Here is a 27446-nt window from a genome sequence, read left to right on the forward strand (position 1 = left end):
GAGAGAGAGAGAGAGAGAGAGAGAGAGAGAGAGAGAGAGACTGCCTGAATGACTGAGCGCGTCCTCCATCAGGTTAAGTCATATTCATGAAAAAAAAAATTTGCAATGTCCTAAGAGTAATGTTGTTGTAATATCCTAATATTTTTTCAATGTTTAGGGGTAACGTACTCCCTCATGACTGGTGTCAGTGCTATAAAGTGAAGCATCAGCTAGCTTCAGCTTTTCCCCCTTTATCCTCACATCACTAGCTCCACCCTTGCACCATAGCTCGTGACCGGAAGAGTAGAGGAGTCGTTTTGAGGTGAAGGGGAGGTTAACGTTTTTGATTAAAGATCACAAGGGCACATGAATTTGAAAAAAATAATGAAGTGCACGGATAAATTATTTATAATAAACACTACAGTATTCACTCTTAAAAATGCTGGGTTAAATACAACCCAGTGCTGGGTATAATAGGGACAAACCTAGCAATTGGGTTGTTTTGACCCAGTGGTTGGGTCAAAACAACAGCCCAATTTGTCCCTATTTTACCCAGCACTGGGTTGTATTTAACCCAGCATTTTTTAGAGTGTTCCATTAAAAAATAAGAATTTTTAATTTTGATTTCATGGTGACTTTAAAGGTGATGTGAGTATTAAATATGCTTTTTAAATGGAAAAAGCTTCATCTGCAGCAGTAAATAATATCCAAATGATAGGAGAACTTGGATTAGGTCCATTGTGGGTCTTAGCACTCAAGCCAAGTATAAACAGAACAGATGGCATTAAAGAGATGAGAGTAATGCAGAAATAGTGCATTTCCTGTTCACCTACTCAGGAAACAGCCCGATTGGTCCATTCTGTTCAAGTTCTGTACAAATAGTGTTTTATCATGCACAGTCATCTTTCTTTTGTGCATTTTGAGTGTATGCTGCAATTTATTCTTGTTAGCCACAATCCCAACTACCGCAAAATGCATTTCTCAAAATGCATGTAACTTTAGCAGGGCAGGATTCTATTTTAGCCATCGGGATAATTCTCTGAAATGTGAATTATCATTTAAAAGTTTGGGGTCAGTGCAATATTTCTGTTTTTGAAAGAATTCTCTTACGCTCACCAAGAATGCTTTTTTTTTTTTAAATACAGTAAAAACACTAGTGTTGTGAAATATTATTACAACTTGAAATAACTGTTTTCTTTTCCAATAGATTTTAAAAGTTAATTTATTCCTGTGATGACAAATCAGATTTTTTTTAGCAGCCATTATCATCACATGATTGTTCAGAAAACAATTGTGTGGATTAATATTTTGTGGAAACAGTGATGCATTGCTTTCAGGATTCTTTGGTGAATAGAAAGTTTAACAGCATTTATTTGAAAGTTTACAGCATTTCTTTAAAGTTTAAACAGCATTTATTTGAAATATTTTGCAACATAAATGACTATCGTCACTTTTGATCAATTCCTTGTGTCCTTGCTGATAAAACGTATTAATTTATTTGTAATAAAAAAATGGATTCAAGTCATTTGGAGACGAGAATATCTTGGATGTGGGCTTATTTGACTGTAAACTAGTAAAAAAACACCTACCCAGTACACCCTAGCAACTGCCCAGGAACCATAAATAAATACAATCTAAATAAAAATAAAATAATTTTTTTAATAAAATTTAAAAATAAAATAAAATCTATTTGGTTTATAATATTTTCTTGGATACATAACCAAAAGAAGCAGAAAATATTGCATTTTGATTAGAAACATGTGCACTAAATCATGCACACTACAACCAGGGCCAATTATCAAGAAAGTGAATCACACATGTGTTCCAATGTCTGTCAAATTGTTTAAATGTGTATTGACTTTCCTAACTAAGCCTCTGATTCTCTTCGTTTGTGTATAGCTGGCTAATTGCAGTGACTAATTTCCATAAATACTTCAGAGTATTGATAGTAATTAGCTTTATCTCGTTCCTAATGAGTGTGCTTAGTTTGATCCTGGTAAGAGACATGCTGCCTGTATCAGATACAGACGCATCCAGTAACGCATCCAGTAAGTGTTGGAAATATGCTGAAGCTCACGATGTACAAGAACGCTGAAGATTATAATGAACTCCCAAAGACTTTTGAGAAGAGCAGATTAGGGATAAAGAGAGGAACCTCTGATGCTCAACTGACCCTTTAATTAAGTATCATCGCAAAGCATATGCAGCAAAATAATTGAAAATCATTGTCATCCACTCACACTGACTGGTGGGTATCCTTTTGATTAAAAAAAAAAGAAGAGAGAGAAAATAATTTTTTTACCAGCCTGGTGAGAAGCATATCAACTAGGGTTATACTTTATTTTGATAGTCCACTTTAGACATTCTACTAACTAAAAGTAACTGCAACTTCATGTCAACTAACCCTCATTAATTAGCAACTACATGTCAACAAACTCTCATTAGGGTATCAGTAGACTGTTAGGTTAGGGTTAGTAGAATAAGTTGACACTTGCAAAGTTACTAAAGTGTTAGCAGATATTAAGCAGACAGATTTACTAATACTCTTAATAACTTATAGTTGATATGTAGTTGCAACGTTACTTATATCTAGTTAGTAGACTGTCTAAAGTGGACTATCAAACTAAAGTGTTATCTAATGAGCCTTGACTATAGTGATAAAGTATGTATTTACATTTATAGTTTGGCTCTCTTGGTTCTTTTGGTCTGGACCAAAATAAAATGATTCTTTGACGAGTAGAACCGCATGCTTTAGCATTCTGTCCTGTTTAGGGCTGCATCTTGTGACAACACATTCAGTTTTTGCTAGATATCAGATATCAACATTCACACTTATTCAAACGGACCACACTAACAGAGCAATCGCATCAGAATTTGTTTTAATCATACTAAACCTGCCAAATGTAAATGCCCTAAGAGCAGAAAATTATAACACAAACAAGTGTACAGGTCGTACAAACAGATAATTTTGCCTGCCTAATGAAACAAATGCACATGATTCTCAATAAGTCTAGGAAAGTCACCATGAAGTGGAATTCAAAACCCATTTTATATGATCTGTTTCTAAGTGCACCAGAATATTCAACAATGGAGTGGTTACTTCTGGAAAAAACGCTGGCATACACATTTTAGGAGGTTTTTAATGGAGACTGAATATCAAATTCACCTTTAAGAGCATCTCAATGATAATGCATTTTATATCTATCATTATATAATTTTTTAATTAACATTAACTGGAATTAACTACTGGCAGTATCTTGGAAAGGAGGCATTATGATTCATAAAATCATTCAATTATGTTTAGTCAAACATTTTTTCTTTCTTTGAAATTGCATGCACTGATGACTTCTGCCTGTAATGTATATTAAGAAAGTATAAAATAGGGTCCAATTTTATTTCATGTTGACTTTGAAGGCAAAATCCAGCCCAGCAAGCAATCTGCACAACTGTGAAAGAAAATTGGGGCCCAACGGGACCGCTTTCAGAAAACATGAAAAAATGTGTGACTAAATAACTGGTTGCATCCAAATAAGCGGCAGGAATCTTGTAGTAATTCAATGAGACATTCACTTCTGCTACTGGACTGCTGAGTTTAACATAGAAATCTGGCAGCATCTGAAGTGTATTCAAATTAGCAGGAAAAAAATATTTATGGGTTAATGACAAACAGTAATATCGGAGATGATGAATGTGACGAGAGGGGTGGGGCCGAGAGCCGTGGGAACGGAGCGATTGATAATGAGCCACTCACTGGTCTCGAGTCTCACGGAGGAGCTCCGGAAGTATACAGAGGAGGAGTGACGACAGTGAAAGACGAGAGAGGACCAGGCCTGGAGTTTATTTTGTGTTTTGGTTTCGTTTGTGTGCGGCAGTCGTCCGCGAGGGGCTGTCATGGTTTTTTTTTTATTATTATTATTAAAGTTTTCTTTGGTTCCCGCCTCCTTCTTCCTGAACTACGAACTACGTTACAATGGAAAAGAAAAATCTTTAAAAATATGTAGTTTAAAAAGCATATGCCTTCCTTATACCTTTAATGCAATATATATATCAGGGGTGTTTCCTCTGAGGAGTCAAGGGAGGCAGTGCCTCTTCAAAATATTGGATGAGAAAAAAACTTTGTAGTACAAAAATAAAAAACACCAGTATTACAAAATATAACCTTAAAAAGTATACAAATAACTTGTTTTTCTAAAAAAAAACAACAGCGACACCAGCAGGTAAAGTTAAAGCTGGAGTCCGCATCTCTCTCGCCTCCCCTGAGCCCAATGAGTTTTAACAGAACCCCTAAAGTGTGCGGTGAGTTTGGTAGGGGGTAATTGAGAATGAATGGGGGGAAGTCACGTGAGAGGAGGCAATGCCTCCATCGCGATATGAATGGTTATGTTCGGCTGTGATTCCTTACGCTCTGCTGTTGTGCCCAATTTCGACACCTGACAAATTATTATCCCCCTCATTCAAATCGCTACCTGATTGCCTAATCCTAACCCCTCGCCCACACCTACTCCTAAACCTACCAATACTAGGGGGTAATAATCTGCCAGGTAGGTCAGAATTGGGCACAACACCTGCTTTCGTGTACAACTCAGTAAACAACTCACACACTTAGCTATTAGGGCTGGGACAATAAATCGATCACGATTCGTGGATCTATTCGGAAATTTTTTCGGAATGCATCGTGATTTTCTCTCGAATCGATTCTGAGTTTAGTTTTTAACAGCAGACGGCAATCTAGGCTAGTTTTTAACCGCACACTCAAATGCTCACGAAAAAGAGTTACTTTTTCGGCTGAGTAATGTAAGTGGTTAAATGGACTTGCACATCGGCTTTTATGCTTTTATGATGCGAGATTCATGTACACACAGCTCACTGTGAACATCCTTGTAATTCACGTCAACCTTTTCAAACTTTATGAATGATTATGTTAGGTTCAAATGGTGCGTGTGTAAGGAACTGGAAGCAAGCAGAATACGGCAATTTCTAAAAGCACGCAGTGCCATCTGCTGTTAAAAAAAAGCCCAGAATCGATTCAAGAGAGAATCACGATGCCTTCGGAAAATCTCAGAATCGATGCAGAGTAATTTCTCGATTTGCGATGCATCTATTTATTGTCCCAGCCCTATTAGATATAACCACTTAAAACATGATGTGTGGGAGTTTGTAATGAGTAAGCAGCTTGGTCAAATTTAAAGTAAATCTCTGTGTCTGTGACCAATATTTACTGAGCTTTGATGACTGATGATTCGAAAAATTCAAAAATAGTTAAAAGTTAACTATTAAAAAGAAAAGTTCACAAATAAAATATTTTGTTTAAATTGGTACTGCCTTCAGTTATTATTTTGGAATAAATGTAAAATGCTTAAAACACTAACTTGATGAGATTCATACTTGGCTTTAATAAATAGATTAATGATTATATTGTTCATATAAAAATATAAAATATAATAGTTTTTTTTGATAGTGACAGTAATGTTCGTTTAATCAAGAAAATGTGACTGGGACATGAATTTACATTTAAAAAAAAAAAAAAAAAAGAAGAATTAAAGAAAAAACTTGGAGGACTATGCCTCCTCATTTCAGAACACCACCACTAACCACTGATTTATGTCTACACAAACACACATATTACATTATATTCCATAGAAACTTTGTTGCTCATTCTTTAAATTAATATACATATATATATATATATATATATATATATATATATATGAATCATATATAACTGCAAAATTTTGGATCCAACTACATTCTGATAGTCAAATGCCAGGCTACACATGACTAGCCTTCAAATAATAAACCAAAACACGGGGCCAGATGGATGAACACATTTATAAACACACTCTGACGAACACATCTACAAACGTGCAGCAACATTTAAGCAATAATGTCATAAAGCTTCCTGTGAAGCTGTAATCACTAGTCGTCCGCGAGGGGGTGTCATGCTTTTTTTTTTATTATTATTATTAAAGTTTTCTTTGAGTGTTCGCCGGTTCCCGCCTCCTTCTTCCTGAACTACGAACTACGTTACAATGGAAAAGATTATATATATATATCAGGGGTGTTTCCTCTGAGGAGTCAAGGGAGGCAGTGCCTCTTCAAAATATTGGATGAGAAAAAAACTTTGTAGTACAAAAATAAAAAACACCAGTATTACAAAATATAACCTTAAAAAGTATACAAATAACTTGTTTTTCTAAAAAAAACAACAGCGACACCAGCAGGTAAAGTTAAAGCTGGAGTCCGCATCTCTCTCGCCTCCCCTGAGCCCAATGAGTTTTAACAGAACCCCTAAAGTGTGCGGTGAGTTTGGTAGGGGGTAATTGAGAATGAATGGGGGGAAGTCACGTGAGAGGAGGCAATGCCTCCATCGCGATATGAATGGTTATGTTCGGCTGTGATTCCTTACGCTCTGCTGTTGTGCCCAATTTCGACACCTGACAAATTATTATCCCCCTCATTCAAATCGCTACCTGATTGCCTAATCCTAACCCCTCGCCCACACCTACTCCTAAACCTACCAATACTAGGGGGTAATAATCTGCCAGGTAGGTCAGAATTGGGCACAACACCTGCTTTCGTGTACAACTCAGTAAACAACTCACACACTTAGCTATTAGGGCTGGGACAATAAATCGATCACGATTCGTGGATCTATTCGGAAATTTTTTCGGAATGCATCGTGATTTTCTCTCGAATCGATTCTGAGTTTAGTTTTTAACAGCAGACGGCAATCTAGGCTAGTTTTTAACCGCACACTCAAATGCTCACGAAAAAGAGTTACTTTTTCGGCTGAGTAATGTAAGTGGTTAAATGGACTTGCACATCGGCTTTTATGCTTTTATGATGCGAGATTAATGTACACACAGCTCACTGTGAACATCCTTGTAATTCACGTCAACCTTTTCAAACTTTATGAATGATTATGTTAGGTTCAAATGGTGCGTGTGTAAGGAACTGGAAGCAAGCAGAATACGGCAATTTCTAAAAGCACGCAGTGCCATCTGCTGTTAAAAAAAAGCCCAGAATCGATTCAAGAGAGAATCACGATGCCTTCGGAAAATCTCAGAATCGATGCAGAGTAATTTCTCGATTTGCGATGCATCTATTTATTGTCCCAGCCCTATTAGATATAACCACTTAAAACATGATGTGTGGGAGTTTGTAATGAGTAAGCAGCTTGGTCAAATTTAAAGTAAATCTCTGTGTCTGTGACCAATATTTACTGAGCTTTGATGACTGATGATTCGAAAAATTCAAAAATAGTTAAAAGTTAACTATTAAAAAGAAAAGTTCACAAATAAAATATTTTGTTTAAATTGGTACTGCCTTCAGTTATTATTTTGGAATAAATGTAAAATGCTTAAAACACTAACTTGATGAGATTCATACTTGGCTTTAATAAATAGATTAATGATTATATTGTTCATATAAAAATATAAAATATAATAGTTTTTTTTGATAGTGACAGTAATGTTCGTTTAATCAAGAAAATGTGACTGGGACATGAATTTACATTTAAAAAAAAAAAAAAAAAAGAAGAATTAAAGAAAAAACTTGGAGGACTATGCCTCCTCATTTCAGAACACCACCACTAACCACTGATTTATGTCTACACAAACACACATATTACATTATATTCCATAGAAACTTTGTTGCTCATTCTTTAAATTAATATACATATATATATATATATATATATATATATATATATGAATCATATATAACTGCAAAATTTTGGATCCAACTACATTCTGATAGTCAAATGCCAGGCTACACATGACTAGCCTTCAAATAATAAACCAAAACACGGGGCCAGATGGATGAACACATTTATAAACACACTCTGACGAACACATCTACAAACGTGCAGCAACATTTAAGCAATAATGTCATAAAGCTTCCTGTGAAGCTGTAATCACTTTACCCTTTAATGATCTGTTTTTTATTTAAAATGATGAGCTTGCAGAGTTTCTATGGAACTGGACTGTACAAATAATCTCAAATATTCATTAGAGAGAAAGGAGAAAACAGCAGTGAAAGAGAAAAGGACACACGACTGAACACAGTGACATTTCACAGAGCCGAACCTCATTTCACAACATCAACGTCAACATGGGAAGGGTAAAATCAATAAACAGGAGCAAGATGAGAGTCTCCACTGTCATCACAAAGACAGAGACAGATGCTGATCTACGAACAAACCCCACACGCGCACACCAGCAACACGCCTGCCATTTACGGACAGAAAAGGACAGATAGAAAGGTTAGTTAAACTGCAGTTTTTATCAAATCAATGCCATTTCCGTTCAGACATTTAGAAAGATGATCTGAAATGCTATTGCCAGGTCTTGTCATGTCTGAATGTGTGTTATCTTTTGTGTGAAATGAGCACACATGTGCATGCATATTATCTAGTATAACACACACCGAATCTGACATGCATAAAAATTGCATTGGATCCTTCCAGACTTTCTCCCTCAAGTCTCAGAATTTTGTGTTGAAAAATGAACATACTGCCCTATTCTTTTCAGCCCAGCTCTCTTTATTTCTGTTGCTCGAGTCTACAGTATCTCCCAGCTTCCAATGCAATAAAGCTCAACAGTGACCACCCTTTTTTTTTTAGCAGCCTCAGTTCTGGAAGTATTTTTACCAATTCATTTTCTCAGTGGGGTTTTCAAACAATTCCTCAATAAAGAGTTCTAAGCCAGTACTTCCCAATCTGTTTTGTCTTCTATACACTCAAAGACCCATAAGTAAGTCTTAAGAACTCCTTAATTGATATCAAACCAGAAATGGATTCAGCTTGTATTATACTCGATATTAGTATCATTAATCAAGAAAAAGGGCCACAGAAAACAGAAATGGGTTTAAAGGAATGCTCCACCCAAAATGAAAATTCATTCATCATTTACTCACCCTCATGCCATCCCAGATGCATATGGCATTCTTTCTTCAGATGAACACAGAGATTTGTAGAAAAAGGATCATAGGTTTGTTTATTATGAACTCGGAGATGGATTATTTTTCGGAAAATCTTTGTTTGTGTTGTTCATCCACGGCAAGAAAATCATATATACATCTGGGACGGCATGAGGGTGAATAAATGATGAGAGAATTTTCATTTCTGGGTGTAGTATCCCTTTCACAAAGCAAAATCTAGAACTTTCCAACACATAGTATACCCACTTGGGAATCACTTTTCTAAGCCATTGACCAAACCAACCAGCTTCAAGATAAATCACAACAATGCAAACTTGTTTGAAGAAAAGTGTATGAATATAAGGGAAAAGACAAAGGTTTAAGTTCTTTTTGAGGAAGTAAAATAGAAAACAATGGTGTAGTATAGTATACTAGGCCTATATATATATTATACAAATAAAAGTCATATATATTTAAATCTAGTCAATTTTCAGTCGTTGAAATTATATAAACGTACCCAACTGCGTCAATCGCAGTGTTTTGTGGGAAGAGGTAGTCGCTGCCGAGATGTGTTGACACGATTTTCCAGTATCTGCGATTTATCTGACTGAATCTTATGGGTAGTGTAGTTCTTTGCAGCTAATTTGGCACGTTGAAATCAGGCCTCTTCTCTCTGGAATTGCAGTGTTCATCTTATTACTCAAGCCGATTGTTCTGTACAAAGTTATGGACCATTTTTGTGGAAGCTTTAAGATAATACGCAGCTAACACAGCAGGTAAGATTCTAAAATAATTTAATATCAAACAAATATGCAATGGCCACTTATTTATTTGGCGAGAAGCTGTGTAGCAAGTGTTACTTAATAATCTTGGAGCTTATTGATTGGTCTTAAATATTATTATAATTATAATATTAATAAAATCTTTTCTCAAAAAAGAGAAAATGAATGGGATTTTTACTTTAAGCTGAATAGCTGAGTGGCATGAACTCATACACACCTCTACTTTCAAATATCAATTATTATTCCAGCATGAGAAAACCTGCACTGCATTAACCTGTAGATGAGAACCTGTGCTTGCAGAAGTATTTCTCTTTAATAAAGTGAAAGGACATGTCATACACAAGACATTGAGTTTTCTTGTGAAAAGGTGTTTTGTGACAAACTAGGTTCTCACAAACTTGTGGCCATTAAAAACATTTCTGATTGACAGAGAAACTTTCAACAGCCCTTGACTATCCTGACATCAATGTCTCTGAATGCAACACTTTAATCGAATGGTGTAAACTCACGCTCCTTGACACAGCATAAAGCTGCTATTGCAGAATCTGCAGATAATTTGTGGATGTTCTATTGATTCAGAGCTCAAAACAGTTTTCATAACAGCCCACAGAGACATTTTTATTGCTCAGAGGTTGCTCTTTCATGGCTCATGTGATTTATTCTAGTTAGTCTCAGAGGGTTCTCTTAAAAATTCCTTATTAGAAATAAGAAGAGAAACAAATAAGATGAGTGTTCATATATGGTGAGACTTCAGAGTTGTAAAATGAATGTGGATTGCATATCTCAGATCATTTGCATTTGAGTGAATTTGATGAGAAATGTTTGAGTTCACATTAATTTGATTTCACACTTTGCTATCTTGGCATATATTAGCACAGTTTGAGATCTTGTTGAGTGAAGATGCATATGAGATTATAGGTTATTGCTTAAATGTAATTACATCACTGTTCATTTATACTGTATTTAATACTTAATTGAAATATAATGGTGTAGGATTTACTTTAAAACCATTTTCACTAGGGCTGTGCGATATTCAGAAAAAAAAAGCGATAGCATGCTAAATAATGCAATATTCAATAAGCGATACAATATTTATTTTTCTAAAATCAATTTAAATTGTATTAAAATATATATTTTTAAAATTTTACCAATAACCAACATATGTATTTCAGGGAAAAGAAAGCACTACAACTTCTGAAAGTGAACAGCCATGTTTTACTGTTGCATAAAACAAATCGGACATTGTTAAAGCCTTATGCTATGAATTGTTGCTTAGGTTCGGGAATGAGGGTTGATTCACCTGTGTTTGAAGATGTTTCTGCCAAGCATAGCTGATACAAATAAAAGATTTGTAGTGTTTCCCTTTTGCATGGCCACTCGAGATTTACATGTTTTACCTATCACTTCAGTCTGCATGTGGTCATCTCTTTTAAAACCAAAACACTGGCATATCTTTGAGGTGCTTCTTCGACGGCAGCAGCTGCGGAGGCTGGCTCATTTTATCAGATTAGCTCGCTGTGAAAGCATCGCGGCTTGTTGAATGTCTTGCGTCAGAGCTGGCACACTATCATGCACACGCACATCTGCGTGCCAGATGCTATACTATCTGCATTGACCTAAAACTTTGACGTGCATAACAACACACTCATTTATCACAAAAAACATTGCGGTATGTATATCGCGATATTTCGGTATATCGTGCAGCACTAATTTTCACTCAGAAATTGCTAGTAAATTTATTTCACAAATAAACAGCAAGTAACATTTAGTTAAACATGCAATTTTAAAGCTGAAAAACTGAATCCAACTGAATACTTACTCCAATAGTCTGTTTTATTTACAACTTCAATTATTTATTTATTTATTTATATTTTTTTACAGAGTTGTGTTTTTAATAAACAACATCAGTTATTTATCACTTATGGAGAACACATTATTAATTTACACTTATGAAGCGTTAAATGGCTGTTTCACGCTTGCAGAAATGCAAATTAACTATAAAAATTGTCATCTTTTTTCTGAATTGTATTCTATTTTACTATGGCAAAGGTTCACAGATGCTGATTGTAAAAATGTGCTAGCGATAGCATGCTAAATAATGCAATATTCAATAAGCGATACAATATTTATTTTTCTAAAATCAATTTAAATTGTATTAAAATATATATATTTAAATTTTACCAATAACCAACATATGTATTTCAGGGAAAAGAAAGCACTACAACTTCTGAAAGTGAACAGCCATGTTTTACTGTTGCATAAAACAAATCGGACATTGTTAAAGCCTTATGCTATGAATTGTTGCTTAGGTTCGGGAATGAGGGTTGATTCACCTGTGTTTGAAGATGTTTCTGCCAAGCATAGCTGATACAAATAAAAGATTTGTAGTGTTTCCCTTTTGCATGGCCACTCGAGATTTACATGTTTTACCTATCACTTCAGTCTGCATGTGGTCATCTCTTTTAAAACCAAAACACTGGCATATCTTTGAGGTGCTTCTTCGACGGCAGCAGCTGCGGAGGCTGGCTCATTTTATCAGATTAGCTCGCTGTGAAAGCATTGCGGCTTGTTGAATGTCTTGCGAGATGCTATACTATCTGCATTGACATAAACTTTGACGTGCATAACAACACACTCATTTATCGCAAAAAACATTGCGGTATGCATATCGCGATATTTCGGTATATCGTGCAGCACTAATTTTCACTCAGAAATTGCTAGTAAATTTATTTCACAAATAAACAGCAAGTATCATTTAGTTAAACATGCAATTTTAAAGCTGAAAAACTGAATCCAACTGAATACTTACTCCAATAGTCTGTTTTATTTACAACTTCAATTATTTATTTATTTATATTTTTTTACAGAGTTGTGTTTTTAATAAACAACATAAGTTATTTATCACTTATGGAGAACACATTATTAATTTACACTTATGAAGCGTTAAATGGCTGTTACACGCTTGCAGAAATGCAAACTAACTATAAAAATTGTCATCTTTTTTTCTGAATTGTATTCTATTTTACTATGGCAAAGGTTCACAGATGCTGATTGTAAAAATGTGCTATTATTGCTCCTTTCTATTTATGTGCATGCTACATACAGTTTCCTTGAACAATCGTCTCAATGATTTATTTTCATTTCATATGGTTTCAAAACCAAATTTTCATCTCAACCTTTGTTAGTAAACCTTTTTTGTCATACTGTCAAGATAATTTAACGCGTTGACCTAGAACCTTTTTTTAACAGCAAAGCAGCGGGTTCAGATTTCAAGGTGAGTCGTCTCATCAGCTCACATCATTCATCAGGCACTCCCGTCCACATTCAGCGGACCCTCATGCTTCACTTCAAACCATCACATCCTCAAGCAAACCCTGGGAAATATTGTACGAGCACTGCGTTCACTCTCTGAACACCTCAAAGCCACACACATGCAAATCAATTTGTCATCCCTCTATCCTGGTCTCTCCTCATGTGAAAGGAAGAGGAAATTGAGGTCACGCTCCATCAGAAACTGATCGGCCTCGGATGCTCCCATTGTGGCTGGTAGAGTAGAGGGAGCAGAACGGGAGAAAGATTGTCGGCTGCGGAGCGTGTTTGGGTCTGTCTCTTATAGAGTCTAACCAGAGTTGATGCAACCCCGGAGAAACTAGAGTGACCTGTGGAGAGCAATCCCTTCTCAAGAAATCCAGTCTAATGACACTGAGCTTGACAATAAGATGATGTGACTCATAAAATGGAATGACACAGATAGACTAACGGTGCTGGCTATCATTCCGGCCTCAGGTTTATCAAGAGGTGGGCGGCTCATGTGGGATGATACCACGGTACAGCTAACGTGGGCCATTGAACACAAATTGCCTGCCTAAAAAATCAAAACTAAATCAACCTGAATTTTTTTAAATACTTAAAACACATGCACATTAAGAAGAAGAATAAATGTTGAATAATTACGCTGTATATTAATATTTTGTTAATAAAATATCTTAAATATTTATCTTTTTGGTCCATTGTTTTAGTATTATAGCACAGCAATATATAATATTTAATCTATTTATTATCCTCTGTGTCATTGTAAATATTTAGATTGTTTGGGACTGTGAAGTAATATATTAAATAAATAAACAAATAAATAAATAAAATAGATTTGAAAATAAAGGAAAATCAAAGTGTTTTGCATTCATAAACACGTTATAAAAAATGTAGACCTTTTTATATTCACTTAAATTTTAAACGTACTTATGTTGCATTATATTTTGCTTTGAGAAAATTAAAACACTGTTAAGAATTTTGAATTATAATAATATTTCACATTTTGTATGTATTTTATGATCAAATAAATGCAGCCTTGGTGAGCATTAGACACTTCTTTTAAAATATTAAAAAATCTCATTGAGTTGAAACTTTTGAACAGTAGTGTTACACTACTATTAGCTACAAAATTAGCTACACACAATACTATTAGCTATAGTTAGCTATAATGTAATATAATGTATATATATATATTTAAAAATATTTAAATATATATTTCTACTATCCATATCAACATTAAATCAGCCATCTGCCACCCTTCCCTTGGCATTGGTATATTGGTCAACCACTAGTTTGAACCAAGAACTCAAACAAAGTGTGAGAGTAAAAGTCTAGTAGCGCAACAGTACAAGAGTGTGACATGCCAACTGTTTATCAGTACAAGGGTATGACAGTACGCGAGAGCAGCTTTGTCAAAGTATAACTCTAATAGTTTAGGAGCTGTCTTAAAGTCAACAGCTCTTGTAGCTGATGGAGCGCAGCTCTCCCTGATGTTGACAAGCCGAGAGATCTGCACTTAATAGAGTTCTGAAAGGTGCTGATCTGCCCTTAATAAATAACACACAGCCATATAAGATGACTGTGATTGTGTACGTGCAAAAAAGAAGGCGTACAAAGAACGGGGAGTAAGACAAACCAGCCTCGCCTCACTGTAATGCTGGGGTTTCAATCATATGCATTAATGAAGATTTTATGCAGGCTGATATGATAAACAGAGAGGGATAAATATATTGGGAAATCTTGTGCATCCCAAGCGAGACAAATAGTGGGGTAAAGCGACATCTGGGATGCGGGACACAGTGCTGCTGAAATAGGCTGTGAAATTGATTCCATGAAGTGAATCATGATTTAATCTGCCACAGACAACCAGGTATAAATATTTGCCAGTAAGAAATAAACGTTAACACTTACGGCACGCAACACATAAACACACATTCTCAAGGTTGCACTTGTACATGTGGGCACAAATGTTTAGTACTTACTGCTGGAATTTACTCTTGAAATATTCTAAATGCTTTAAAGCTGCATTAAGTACATTTTTTCACATTAAAAGGCTTCAAACATATGGAATGAATAGCACTTTAGAAAAAACTATTTACAATTATGCAAACTTACATGAGATGAAGACTCCAACTAATTCAGTATATAGACTAATATTTATTTTTAATGTTTTTTTAGGCTAATGTAGTCTTGTGTGTGTGTATAGTTACTATATAAAATAATATATATTATGATACATACAATATTTATATTTGTACATTTAAAAAATCAAGACATGTTTTCTACAGCATTTTAGATAGATAGATAGATAGATAGATAGATAGATAGATAGATAGATAGATAGATAGATAGATAGATAGATAGATAGATAGATAGATAGATAGATAGATAGATAGATAGATAGAATTTTCATGAATAAATTAATTGTTTTATTAATTAATGCACACAATAATAAACAGCAGAATTATTTATTTACCAACATACATAAAGCCACATGGAGACTTCTGTGATTATGAAAAATATGCAAAATTGAAGATGTGAGAAAATTGTTGAATCAGAATTTTGAATTCTGAACAGACAGTTTGAACAGATTCACAGAAATGAATCAAATTTTCAAAATGCTTTTTAGAAAACATTAGTTCATGTTGTTGAATCACTGTATTTTATTTTATTTTATTTTATTTTATTTTTATTTTTTTAATGTTCTCCAGTTGGAAGTCCGTGACAAACAATCCCAGCTGGATTGAATTGTCAGAATAAAAAGTAAATGAGGTCTGCCGAGCAAAAATTGAAATAGTAGCCAGACAGACTCTCTGTGCCATCTCGCCGATATTAATTAATCTATGTCATTATTAAATTATTGGGAGAGAAATCAGGCAATTAGTGCAAAGACCAATTTGAAAGTGCAAACTTGGACACACTTACTCGTTAGACATTTGTGGAGGGCAGATGGATTATTTCCTCTCACGGTGCCCAAACGGGTCTTAAGTGAGTGCTAGCAAGACAAATTCATATTACAGACTGGACTGAGAGCTGATTGGCTGAGAGAACGGAGTCTTCAGCAGCGAGTAAGTGACAGGATCAAACCACAGATCAGACCACACGCTTATTACCTCGATGCCCCTTAGAGCCACATCTCTCAGTCCAGCCCATTAACCTGCCATCAGCCAAAATACACTGTAAAATAACACTTTCTGTGGTAGAATGTGATCAAAAGCTTCGGAGACTGCACTTTGAGTTCAGCAAAAAAAGACAAAATAATCTAATAAATTCCATGATAAATTATAGATTGACATAAATACAACATTCGCAACTCATTTTACTCAGTACCATATTTTTTACTTTAAATAAGTATCTTATGCTCACCAAGGCTGCATTTATTAGATCAAAAACACAGTAAAAACAGTAATATTGCGAAACATGATTGCAATTAAAGATAGCTGCTTTTACTTAGTATATTTTAAGATGTCGTCTGTGTTCCACAGAAGAAAGAAAGTCATACAACGACGTGAGTAATTGATGACAAAAGTTTCATTTTGAAGTGAACTATGCCTAAAATGATCAGTCAACTATCAGTCAAAGGTAATTGAAACAACTCAACAGAATCAAACCTCTGGGGTTTCCATCCCAACATTTCCTATGTCACTAACAGGCCCTGTTTTTTACCTCTGTGACAGATCAGAGACTGCAGTTCAAAGGGGTTTTAACTCTGATCCTTTACATCCTGTTGCTTTGGCAGTGTGAGAATTTGAGACCAAGACATTCCTGCAAATTCTTTTGGGTACAGTGTATGTGTACTGTATGTATATATATATATTCCTCCAAAAAAGGAAAAAAACAAATTTTGTGCTCCACAAAAGAACTTAGACATACAGGTTTGGAACAACATGAGGGTCAGTAAATGGATTTTAAATGGAAGTAAAGGGAACTATCCCTTTAAGCAGACAGATCTTAAAATAAGCTTTAGATGCTATAAAAGCTTCCTTGCTGTACATAACAGATGCCATGAAAAGTTGTCTGCGCTTGCTTGCAGAGTGCTGAAATGCTATTTGTGAACCCATTCGCTATCCATGGTCCTGAAAGGAACAGCATGCTGGATCTCTTTTGAGATTTCAGTTTAACATGCTCATTGCAATAAAATGTGCTCTGTTGGTCGATAGATCCATATATACCGTATATGTTCACCAGAAATCATCCAAACCTCACAGTGAAAATATTTGGCATCCAACACATAGTTACAGTCTGAAACTGTTGAAGATTATATCTAAAATACAGATAGCAGGACCAATTTACCCAGGCATTTGAACAGTTATAAAGTAAATGACATATGGGATGAATCTTTTAAACACATCATTATTAAATCCACATAAGGTGAGCGAGACATCCACTTATTGTAATTTATACAACGATAAAGGTATGATTTACAGAGGCACCACTTAGTTTCACATTCACTTGCAATGTGGTTATGCACAAGCACAACTACAGATGTGTATTTGATGATAAACCTCACAGCCAAAGAATACATCATTCACAGATTAACATTTCAGAATCGCCTTGCTTTTATTGCAAACAAACATGTGCTGAAAGGTTTGATTTCTTGTCTTTATATACCTGCAAAGGAGAGTCTGTTCATCTTCGGTGAAAGCAAAGACGCACCGATTGATATTTTCCCCAAAGAAACAATTATTCCCTTCATAGACACCTTAATCTGCATCATCTACGTGAAAAATGATCACATCCAAAAATCACTTCACCTTAAAATCATCTGCAAAAGGATAAGGCATTAAAAAAAAAATGAAAGAAAAACCAGCAAAAATAAACAAACGTGACATGCTGCAAGAAAAGTTTCCATTTAAACGTCACCAGGTCTGAAAATGACTTTCAGGTAAAGAAAAGACCAAAATAAAAGCAAACGCTTCGCTCGGTGACATCAAAATCACAAAACTCTCATGAACAACAGCGCAAAATACAAGCAAAGCATATCTACAGCAAAAGTCTATGGCAGAGAATAAAAAAGGAAAAAGGGTTCAAAACAAATATCATCGTACATACGTAAAAATAGACCTGCCAAGGCCATTTAAAAACCAGTTGCATGATTTCACACGACTGCAAGCACGTACTTGGCCAGTGTCACTCAGTACTGAATAGGAATCACTGCATACTAAAAACTTGAGGTACGGATCGAAAAACGCATCAAAACAACACTTTTTCAAATCTCAACGCTCAAACCCCAGCAAAAGGAGAGAGAAAAAATAAAAAAAGAGCAAGTGAAAAGACAAAAAGGGTTACAAAAAGGCCTGGAAACGTACTCACCGAGTGGGAGTAAAATGTTGCGATAAAAATGCGTTATGGCACAAAACACAGTATGGCGAATGAAGCGCGTTCGTTCTCTCTCAGTCTGTGAGCCCTCGCTGCTGTCACGTGACTGCTGCTGCCTTGAGCGGCGGGAAGAGGAGCTGACAGGAGACGCCGTTATAGTCGTTATCAATCCACACTGAGCGCCTTCTGTGATTCTCCCGTTGTATTTTTTACCGTCTCTTTTAAGCTTGCGGAGCTCCCATGATGTCAGACTCAACGTAACGTCTAAAGAGAGCCTCTCAACGCCGTCTTTGTTGTTCTTGCTGTTCGTTTTTATATTTTGCGACGATAAACCAGTAATGTGAGGTGTGTATGTGTATGTGTATGAGATATTACAGCTTGGATAATGTCGTTAATAATGGCACGAAAGGCAGTTTTAGCTCCGTGCTTTTTTTTTTTTTTTTTTTTTTACAGACGTTTATCTGATGCAAATAGCATCGTGCAGCATCAGTAGCCTACATTCCTCCCGTAGCATTTATCACGTCTGAATGAAGACTCTCCTTTGGCAGGTTTTCTCGTCTTTTCTATATAAAAGGGGGAAAAAAGATAATTAAATCATAATGAAAGGCATGCAATGAAACGTTTAAAAGATCCCAGATAATTGGTATTCAGAAGCCAAAAACAATTTCCTCATGTAGCCTAAAAAGAAAACATTGTGTTTTGTGGTCAAATATAGTGAAATAGAAGCAAAAGATAGATAGATAGATAGATAGATAGATAGATAAAACTAGAATGATAGAACTTTAGAATGATGGAACGAACAATAGATAGATAGATAGATAGATAGATAGATAGATAGATAGATAAAACTAGAATGATAGAATGATAGATAGAACTTTAGAATGATGGAATGAACGAACAATAGATAGATAGATAGATAGATAGATAGATAGATAGATAGATAGATAGATAGATAGATAGATAGATAGATAGATAGATAGATAGATAGATAGATAGATAAAACTAGAATGATAGAATGATAGATAGAACTTTAGAATGATGGAACGAACGAACAATAGATAGATAGATAGATAGATAGATAGATAAAACTAGAATGATAGCTAGAACTTTAGAATGATGGAACGAACAATAGATAGATAGATAGATAGATAGATAGATAGATAGATAGATAGATAGATAGATAGATAGATAGATAGATAGATAGATAGATAGATAGATAGACAAAAGGTTCCCAAAAATCTTGAAATTTAATTGATGTTACATAAGCAATATGCAAAAATGTACATGACATAGACTGAATAGGAAAGGCAATTTTGTACATTTTGTAAAAATGTGTGGCCACAACAATATGGCATGTGTGAATATAGCTTCATTTTTTTCCCTCTATGTACTGCAAGTTTTATTATTTGCATGCATTTTTTATTCATATACTGTTTTATTATTAGCATTGTTATTTTTCCTTGGCTTGTCACCCACCAATTTAGATGCTAAACTAATTGGCGATCTGATGTGAAAAAAACCATTGCTCACAGGGAGAGAGAAAAATATATAGTGTTCTGTAGCACTAACAGTGTTCAAACGAGCCTGGATAAGTGTTCAAATTAATGTTTTGATACTGCTTGTGCTATAACTTACATGCTCGTGGACATTCAATAGTATGTGAGAAAAGATATCATTCTGCTACTGTGATTTTAACTAGAATAACACTATTATTTCCAGTTTCAGATGACACATAGATCAACAGATCGATCAATAGTCTAATAATTAGTTTGGTACATATTGAGAATAAATTTAGCAACGTGGGATATGGTCGACCACAACATCTTTATACACTGTGCTATGTTGAGGCTGCTGAACAAACCATGCATAATACAGGCACTGTGATGGAGTTTGTAAGCTTATCATGCCTGACCAGGTAGAACATGGGAGACACACTGCAGAGAACATGCAGCTGAGGTTAAGGCTGATAGGCTGTTGCAGTGCTGGGCTGTTTTTTTGTTTTTTTACTGAAGTTTCCGGAGTCTGCGTTGCCCTTGAGCATTTACTCTGATGGCATTGGTTCAGAAATCTTTTTTTCGAGGACCAAGCCAAGAAATGCACGCACAGCCTTGGACTGTGCAAATACATCCAGTGGTTTGATATTTTATTAACTCATTGCTGGATGCAAAGCACTGATGACCGTCCACAGCTCATTAACTTAACCTTCACTTTGCCAATAACCGCAAGTGTCATTAGAGGCAGTAAGATGCACAAATTGTTATGAGCTGTAATACCATACTGTTAGATTAAATTGCAAACGTACATCCCTTCGAATCCTTGAGTCAATGGCAGGAAAACACACAATATTTATCACGCAAGGCATTATTGGCCTGTTCAAGAATTCCTCAGCAACCTCCACCTAGTGAAATATTAATCAATAAATGTGTATGCATTATTTATCAGCTGATTCGGAGCATTCAAGAAATCAGGCATCTTTCAGCGGTGCGTGTGCTGCAGTAAAATAGGAAAAGTATCAATATCAGGATAGAGGAAAGCGCGTTCTTTTGTGCTTTCTGTGTACATTGTGTTCGCTGACAGATCATACGTTATTGTATTTGCTCTGTTGGCTTTATTACAGCGCTGCAGCCCAATCCCACGATTCTGTTTTAAATCAAAGAGTGACTGGATGCAAATATTTGTAAAATCTTTTTGTAATGAAATTAACACAATGTCTGACAGCACAACTACAGCGCATGCTTCTTATTTCAATTCATCAGAGAAGGCTTTATGCTTTCTAATCTCTATTGTTCAGAGTCTTCAACCAGATGAAGTTTGGCGCTTGGGAATATTTCTAGGCAATTATTTCAGAAATGCAATGATCTCAGCTTATGCTTACGTAAGACACTCCGAGGAGCCAAAGAGCACAGCGGGTGACACTGAGGCTGCTTGGTCAGCGGTTTTTATTGTTTCATGGTGTACTTTGAGTTTATCACTGCGTTTGAAATAGAAGAAATTTCTGTAACGCAATTCTCTGCATGGCCAAAGCCCAGTCGGTGGCCTGCCTGGAGTAGCCGGATGTTTTCCCTGCACTGATTTATATGCAATATGGACTTCATTTCCTTTATTGCCACATAGGTGGATTATTTTATTTACGTTGCTGCTTTTCAACACAGTGTTGGAGTCATGTAATTGTTTACTATAGTTTAAGAACAGATTGATGATTCATTTTTAGAAATGTGTGCCTTGCACAGGCAGATGGCTTCTTCTCCATAGGGGTGTTTTTGTTTGCTTTATTTTTTATCCTGCTTACCAAGTAGCTTTTTCTCACTTAAGGGAGTTCTTCACCCATTTCACTGTTTTATGATTAAAGAAATAGTTCACCCAAAAATGAAAATTTGCTCAAAATGTACTCACCCTCAGTCCATCAAAGATGTAGATGAGTTTGTTTCTTCTTTGAAACTAATTTGGAGAAATCTAGCATTACATTACTTGCTTAACAATGCATCCTCTGCAGTGAATGGGTGCCGTCAGAGTCCAAACAGCTACTAAAAGCATCACAATAATCCACAACACTCCATCCCATCAATTAACGTCTTGTGAAGTGAAAAGCTGCGTGTTTGTAAGAAACAAATCCATCATTAAGGCATTTTAACTTTAAGTCATGGCCAAAATACGAGTCCATAATCTATAATCCATAATAATCCTTTAGTGAAAAAGTTCATCCCCTGTTGATCTCTCACATAAAAATCCGCCAACATATTTGTTTAGAACTGTTTTGGACTATTTTTGCTTGTAATCAGTGCTTGATCGGTGCATATTTCTCTCCTGATTCAGATGAGATGACTTTTTCACTGGAGAAAGCAATATTATAGATAGAGGACTTGTATTTTAGACCGCAGCAATGGTTTGAATTTAAAAACATCTTTATAATGTATTTGTTCCATTCAAACATGCAGCTTTTCACTTTAGAAGATGTTAAATGGATGGACTGGATTTGTGTGGATTACTTGTGGATTATTGTGATGTTTTTATCAGCTGTTTGGACTCTTATTCTGACGGCACCCATTCACTGCAGAGGATCCATTGCTGATCAAGTGATGTAATGCTAGATTTCTCCAAATCTGTTCTGGTGAAGAAACAAACTCATCTACATCTTGGATGGCCGGAGGATAAATGTAAATGTTAAATTTCATAATTTCACTATACCTATAATGGTACGGGTTCTCTGTAATGATTCTTAGTGACAACAGTATTGTTAAAAGCATTACTTTTTTAAATCACATTCAAAATCCAAACAAATTTTACTGTTTTCTTTTTTGAAAAATAGGTGGCCTGTGGGTTCAGGTTGTTGGTGGAGGACAATAAAGCAGGTACCAGAGCCGACTTATATGAGCAGCACAAAGTGTCACGCATGCGACAAACGAGGGCTGCCGTCACATTCACCTCCCCCTCCACATGGCCTTGAGATCAGCAGGGTGATGTTTCCAGAGCTGACTACACTGTATTAAACATGGATGCTGGCAAACACGCTGCAGTGAAGAGAAAGGGCTTGGTCCTCTGTCTGTCTAAAGGAAAACAGCATACGTATTAAATGTTAATAAACGACTGCAAAGACACAAGCCTGAAGGCATCTCCCTAGAGCAGAACGAGCAAAGCCAATTATGTCCGCCAACTCAACCTGCACCACTGGACCATCATGGGAAATTACAATGACTTGACCCTTCGATTGTCATTTAACTTACACTTCCTTAATGGACTCATAAATTGATCTTATCTGTTAATGGCCTATTAGTGCCATGAAATAGAAGCTCGAGGGAAAACGCGTCAGAATGCACCAGGAAAAAATTTTACTAAACAAAAACAAATTTTGTCAGAGACTACCATTTCTAATCAGTTTTTACCATATAAATAATCACCAACTTACCCATAACGTTAGTTTATGGAGTTGGTATGTAGGAGAGCCCAGGTTTGTGACATGCAGTCTCTTCAGATTTTTTCCTAGAATACAAAAAGACTGAAAATAAGAAAATAATTATTACATAATAAATTAATATTAATTAAATAAAATTAGTATTCAACTTTCAATAATAATTATTAAAAATATACAATGGTTAAATAAAAATATATATGCACAGGTGAGCCTTATATTTGCATGCTTACTACTGTTATGCAGTAAAATATTTGCAGTTAATTGTACTCATTATCACTGTTATATTAACTATCTAACTATAATAAAATTTTATGTAAATGTCAACAATTGTCCAATTACATTTTTTGTTTGCTGCAAAATCAGTTATTTTGGGTTGCAATAATCAGTTCTCCAAGATCCTGTTGGGACTGAAGTCATAATCTTTTGAAATGAAGAAGGATTTAGAGGATGTGGGATATGTAGCTTGCATCAGTATTGCTTTAATAAGTGTTATCTGGGGCAATCTAAACAAATAACCTTAAAAACAAGAGGATGGGGTTGGTGAGATGTGGCCACACTGAATGAATGATTTATAAAAGCTTACAGAAAAGAAAAAAACAAGCCAGTCTTAACACTTCTGAAGTGTGTGTAGTGTGTTCTACTTGCAATCCGTGCAGCAATTGACTTGTCCCTCCCTAAACTTGCACCTGCGATTCCGACAAGACAATTTGAACCTTCTGCAAGAAAATCCTCATATTACATTCAAGCCCTTCTCAGCCTGACAGCCCCTCCAGATGTCTGACGCTTCACACCGCTCTCGTACGCTTACACTGACGCACGCTTCTACGCAATGCCGTGCTTTGGCCCTGAGATTCAACTGAAAGACATCGTCCTCTTAAGCTTGTAAATTAGAGTGCTCTGGTTATGATGGGTTTCATCAGACGCGTCACACTAAATTGCATGTGAAATGTGCTTGATGGTCTTCACCTTGCTCCTGGTGGAGATTATTCCACCCCAGTGGATTCTCTCTCTCTTGATCGACCCTCCTGCCTCTCTATTCTTTCTATCTTTTGTCTTCTCATTCTGCTAGTCTCTCCAGCTTTGCCTTTTTCTTTCTGACAGACGCCATTCTTTGCTTAAGGAAACAGGTGACCCGCTCTCTCATGGCTCTGCCAGTCAAGCAGTGAAAGATGTGACAGATTTTTTTCCCTGTAATCATTTTTGTTCACAAACAACCTTAGGTCTGTATTCAAACGCATTCATGAATTATAACAATTTAAGTTTGCATAGTGCACTTTCACGTCTATGTTCAAAAATGGGGGTTGACAGTTAAAGGGTTGACCTTACACTTCATAGTGCATAACTAGTGTAAGATCATCCATGTAAACGTATTAAAATATTTAAACTGGATAAAGCAAGAGCATTGTTTTGGATGCAGCTTTTACATCAATGATGTTTGACTTGAATTAGTAACAAATGCCACGGCAGGACTGAGAAATGCATTGCTCGATGCTCTGCTGGCACATATCTGATGCGAGCCTTTCTTTGATGTGCATATTAGAGCATGCATTAGACCATGGGAGCAATGTTTCGCAGACCGATTCGAGACAAACGGGATCCTAGCGAGCAGATGTGTTCACATTCCTAGTGGGAATCAGGCAAGACTCCAGTGACATTTAAGCAGACTTTCCCATAAAATACAATTTATAGTAACTTCTTGCTTGAGATGTGTTGTAATTAACGAATTAGTCGGTAGGTGCTCCATGCATATCCTGCCTCGTAAACCAATAAGATTGCTCTTTTAATTAAAAATAAACAATAAACGGCAGCTGCTGATTTTAAGACACTCGGTTGATGTTCGGTTTAGAAAATCTGAATGCAGCTTGAAGAGTAGTGGGACAATGCTGCAGTCCATTCAAAGTGGGATATTCCTACTTGATCCCTTTGACTTCCCAACATAAAGGCATTTCCTCTTCTGAAGCTCAGAAGATGATAAAGACACACAAACGCTACTGTTGGCTCTGCAGATGTTCAGTCATCAACAAAAGATGTCTCCTGGCATCCGAATTGCTATGCACGTGTACGATTATCAACAAAGAGCTTAATTTACTTTGTGACTCCGCAAACGTTTGCTAAACAGATTTTGTTGTCATGTCACTTGCATTTCACTTGCCTAAAAGTGAATGTTTATCATTAACTATGTGCATCTCTCTGGGTATGGCTGTGTATTTTTCTGCCTCTCACTTTTGTTTCTTGGTCCAGAACAACTGTTCTAACACTATTTTAATGAAACTCTGTGAAAAACTAGTCAACTAAATGGAGACATCTGGGTGTTTGAAATAATTTTTAATAACAATCACTCAAACACTGTTTTGGGGTAATACTAAAGCGGCTCTCGTCTGGTATAAGTGCCTCTGGGCTTATTGGATTTTTGTTTTGTAATTGGCACAGTCTTTTGGTTGCAACTCCCATAAAAGCATATCATATAGGCATATCGGTGCTTTTAGTATGAGGTTCGTAACCAATCTCTCCGCTGACACACATGTCACATGTACTCATTAATGCCAGCACTAAAACATCTTTGAACAGATCCGATTTGTGTAATTAAATACAAGTTTCACATAATTTCTGACTTGGAGTACACACACCATGCTAAGGCCAATTATAGTTTGATTAACTTGTGTGCTGGACGAAGCCAGGCTCCAGTCACATTATCTAGGTCTTTTCATCCAACTTCTTAAAATACAAAGACTGCATTTCCAAAAGCATTGAATGCCAAAGTAGATAATAGAAACGACTGGCACCAAAGGCCTCAATCTACAACCTACTTAAGCTAACAATGCTTTTGAGGAAATGCAGCCTAGACTTGTACAACTTAATTCAGGTTAATGTAGTCACATTTTAAAAAGACAAATTCCTGTTCAATCTGACTGAAATTGAAGTATAATGTAAATGCACTTACTGTTTTAATCTGTTCTTCTAACCTGTTCTGGCCATTTAAATGATATTTTTTCTTTTAAATAAGCCACTAAACATTCAAATTTATGCAGTTAAACTTCTCGGTTCATGCAAACTCATGTAGAAGACTACATAAATTAGGGTGACCATACGTGCCATTTTCCCACGACGCGTCGGTGTATGACATCAAAATACCTCGAGAGCATTTTGAAAGCATAAGGAACCATCTGTATGGTCTAAAAATCTGTAGGAAAAAAATAAAAAGAGACACTGATGTCTCACAGTACACTCTTAAAAATAAAGGTTATTTATTGGCATCTACGGTTTCATGAAGAACCTCTGACATTCATGGAAACTTTTTCCTGGGTGTGAAGGTTTGGTCATGTATCTTTGCAAATTTCTCTACTCAGTGTCAGTGGGCTGTAAACGATGCCAGCACGCATTTCATCCCATAAATATGTATCACATGGAGCAAGAGAGAAACCGAATGGGGGAAAAAAGTAAAAAAGAAAGAGATGAAGTGATGAGGATTCTGCTGGAAGAGTCCTAGAAAGTGAACGCTGTTAGTTTGTCATGCTCGGGTCCCTGTAATTACTGTGCACGCTCAGCAGCGCTCTGAGAGAGATGAACTGGCCACAGCCAGATGGCTGCAGACATCAGGGGGCCACAGAATTCCACACGCTCTTATCTCACACATGGTCCGGCATTATCCAAAACAAATTGGACTGCGCATTATGGTGTCAATTAGGAAGCCAAACACTAGACGTTCTTCTGAAGATCACTGTGGCCAATATTGTTTTATCTGAGCGTCTCCCATCAGTACTGTGGACAATAAGGACTCACGGACCAATCTTGATCAACACATTTGCAGATTGGCTATGAATGGATACAGATATTCAGAACTCTTAAATGATTTGTCTGGAAAAACAGCAAGCGCTGAGTCAGTCTCTGGGGTTCAGTAAAATAAGCACACATTCTATTTATAAAGAGGTAAACACTCTACACATCCGCTCAGACAGTAACAGCTTCACATGTCAAATTAATTGAGCTGGTATACTGAGACGCATTGTGTGTGGTGGACTATGTTTGCTTCAGCTTGAGCTCATGTCTACATGCCTAAATGCTTAGAGCATGAAGACATACATAAATACACAAAATAATGAGCCCATTACTTTAAAGTGATGGGACAGTTGATTTAAATGCAAACTACACTGTAAAAAAAATTCTGTAAAATTTACGATAAAAAACCGGCAGCTGAGGTTGCCGGAATTTTACCGTAAAAAAATACG

General features: G+C 36.0%; 1 protein-coding gene across 3 annotated transcripts in view; it reads right to left on the reverse strand.

Annotated features, from left to right (window-relative positions):
* LOC107599660 (RNA-binding Raly-like protein) overlaps positions 1-18591 on the reverse strand; it is a 161085-nt gene extending 142494 nt beyond the window's left edge. For 2 of the 3 annotated variants that reach the window (XM_016291314.1, XM_016291312.1), the window contains exon 1: positions 17604-17817. The gene's annotated coding sequence lies outside the window, so the exon portion shown is untranslated. Of the gene's footprint in view, positions 1-17603; positions 17818-18305 lie in introns of those variants that run through there. The other variant, XM_016291313.1, reaches the window with a different exon arrangement.
* Between the last annotated feature and the right edge of the window lie 8855 nt (positions 18592-27446).

This window comes from Sinocyclocheilus grahami, unplaced genomic scaffold (genome assembly GCF_001515645.1).
Source record: "Sinocyclocheilus grahami isolate Dianchi unplaced genomic scaffold, SAMN03320097.WGS_v1.1 scaffold270.1, whole genome shotgun sequence".
Taxonomy (NCBI): Eukaryota; Metazoa; Chordata; class Actinopteri; order Cypriniformes; family Cyprinidae; genus Sinocyclocheilus; species Sinocyclocheilus grahami.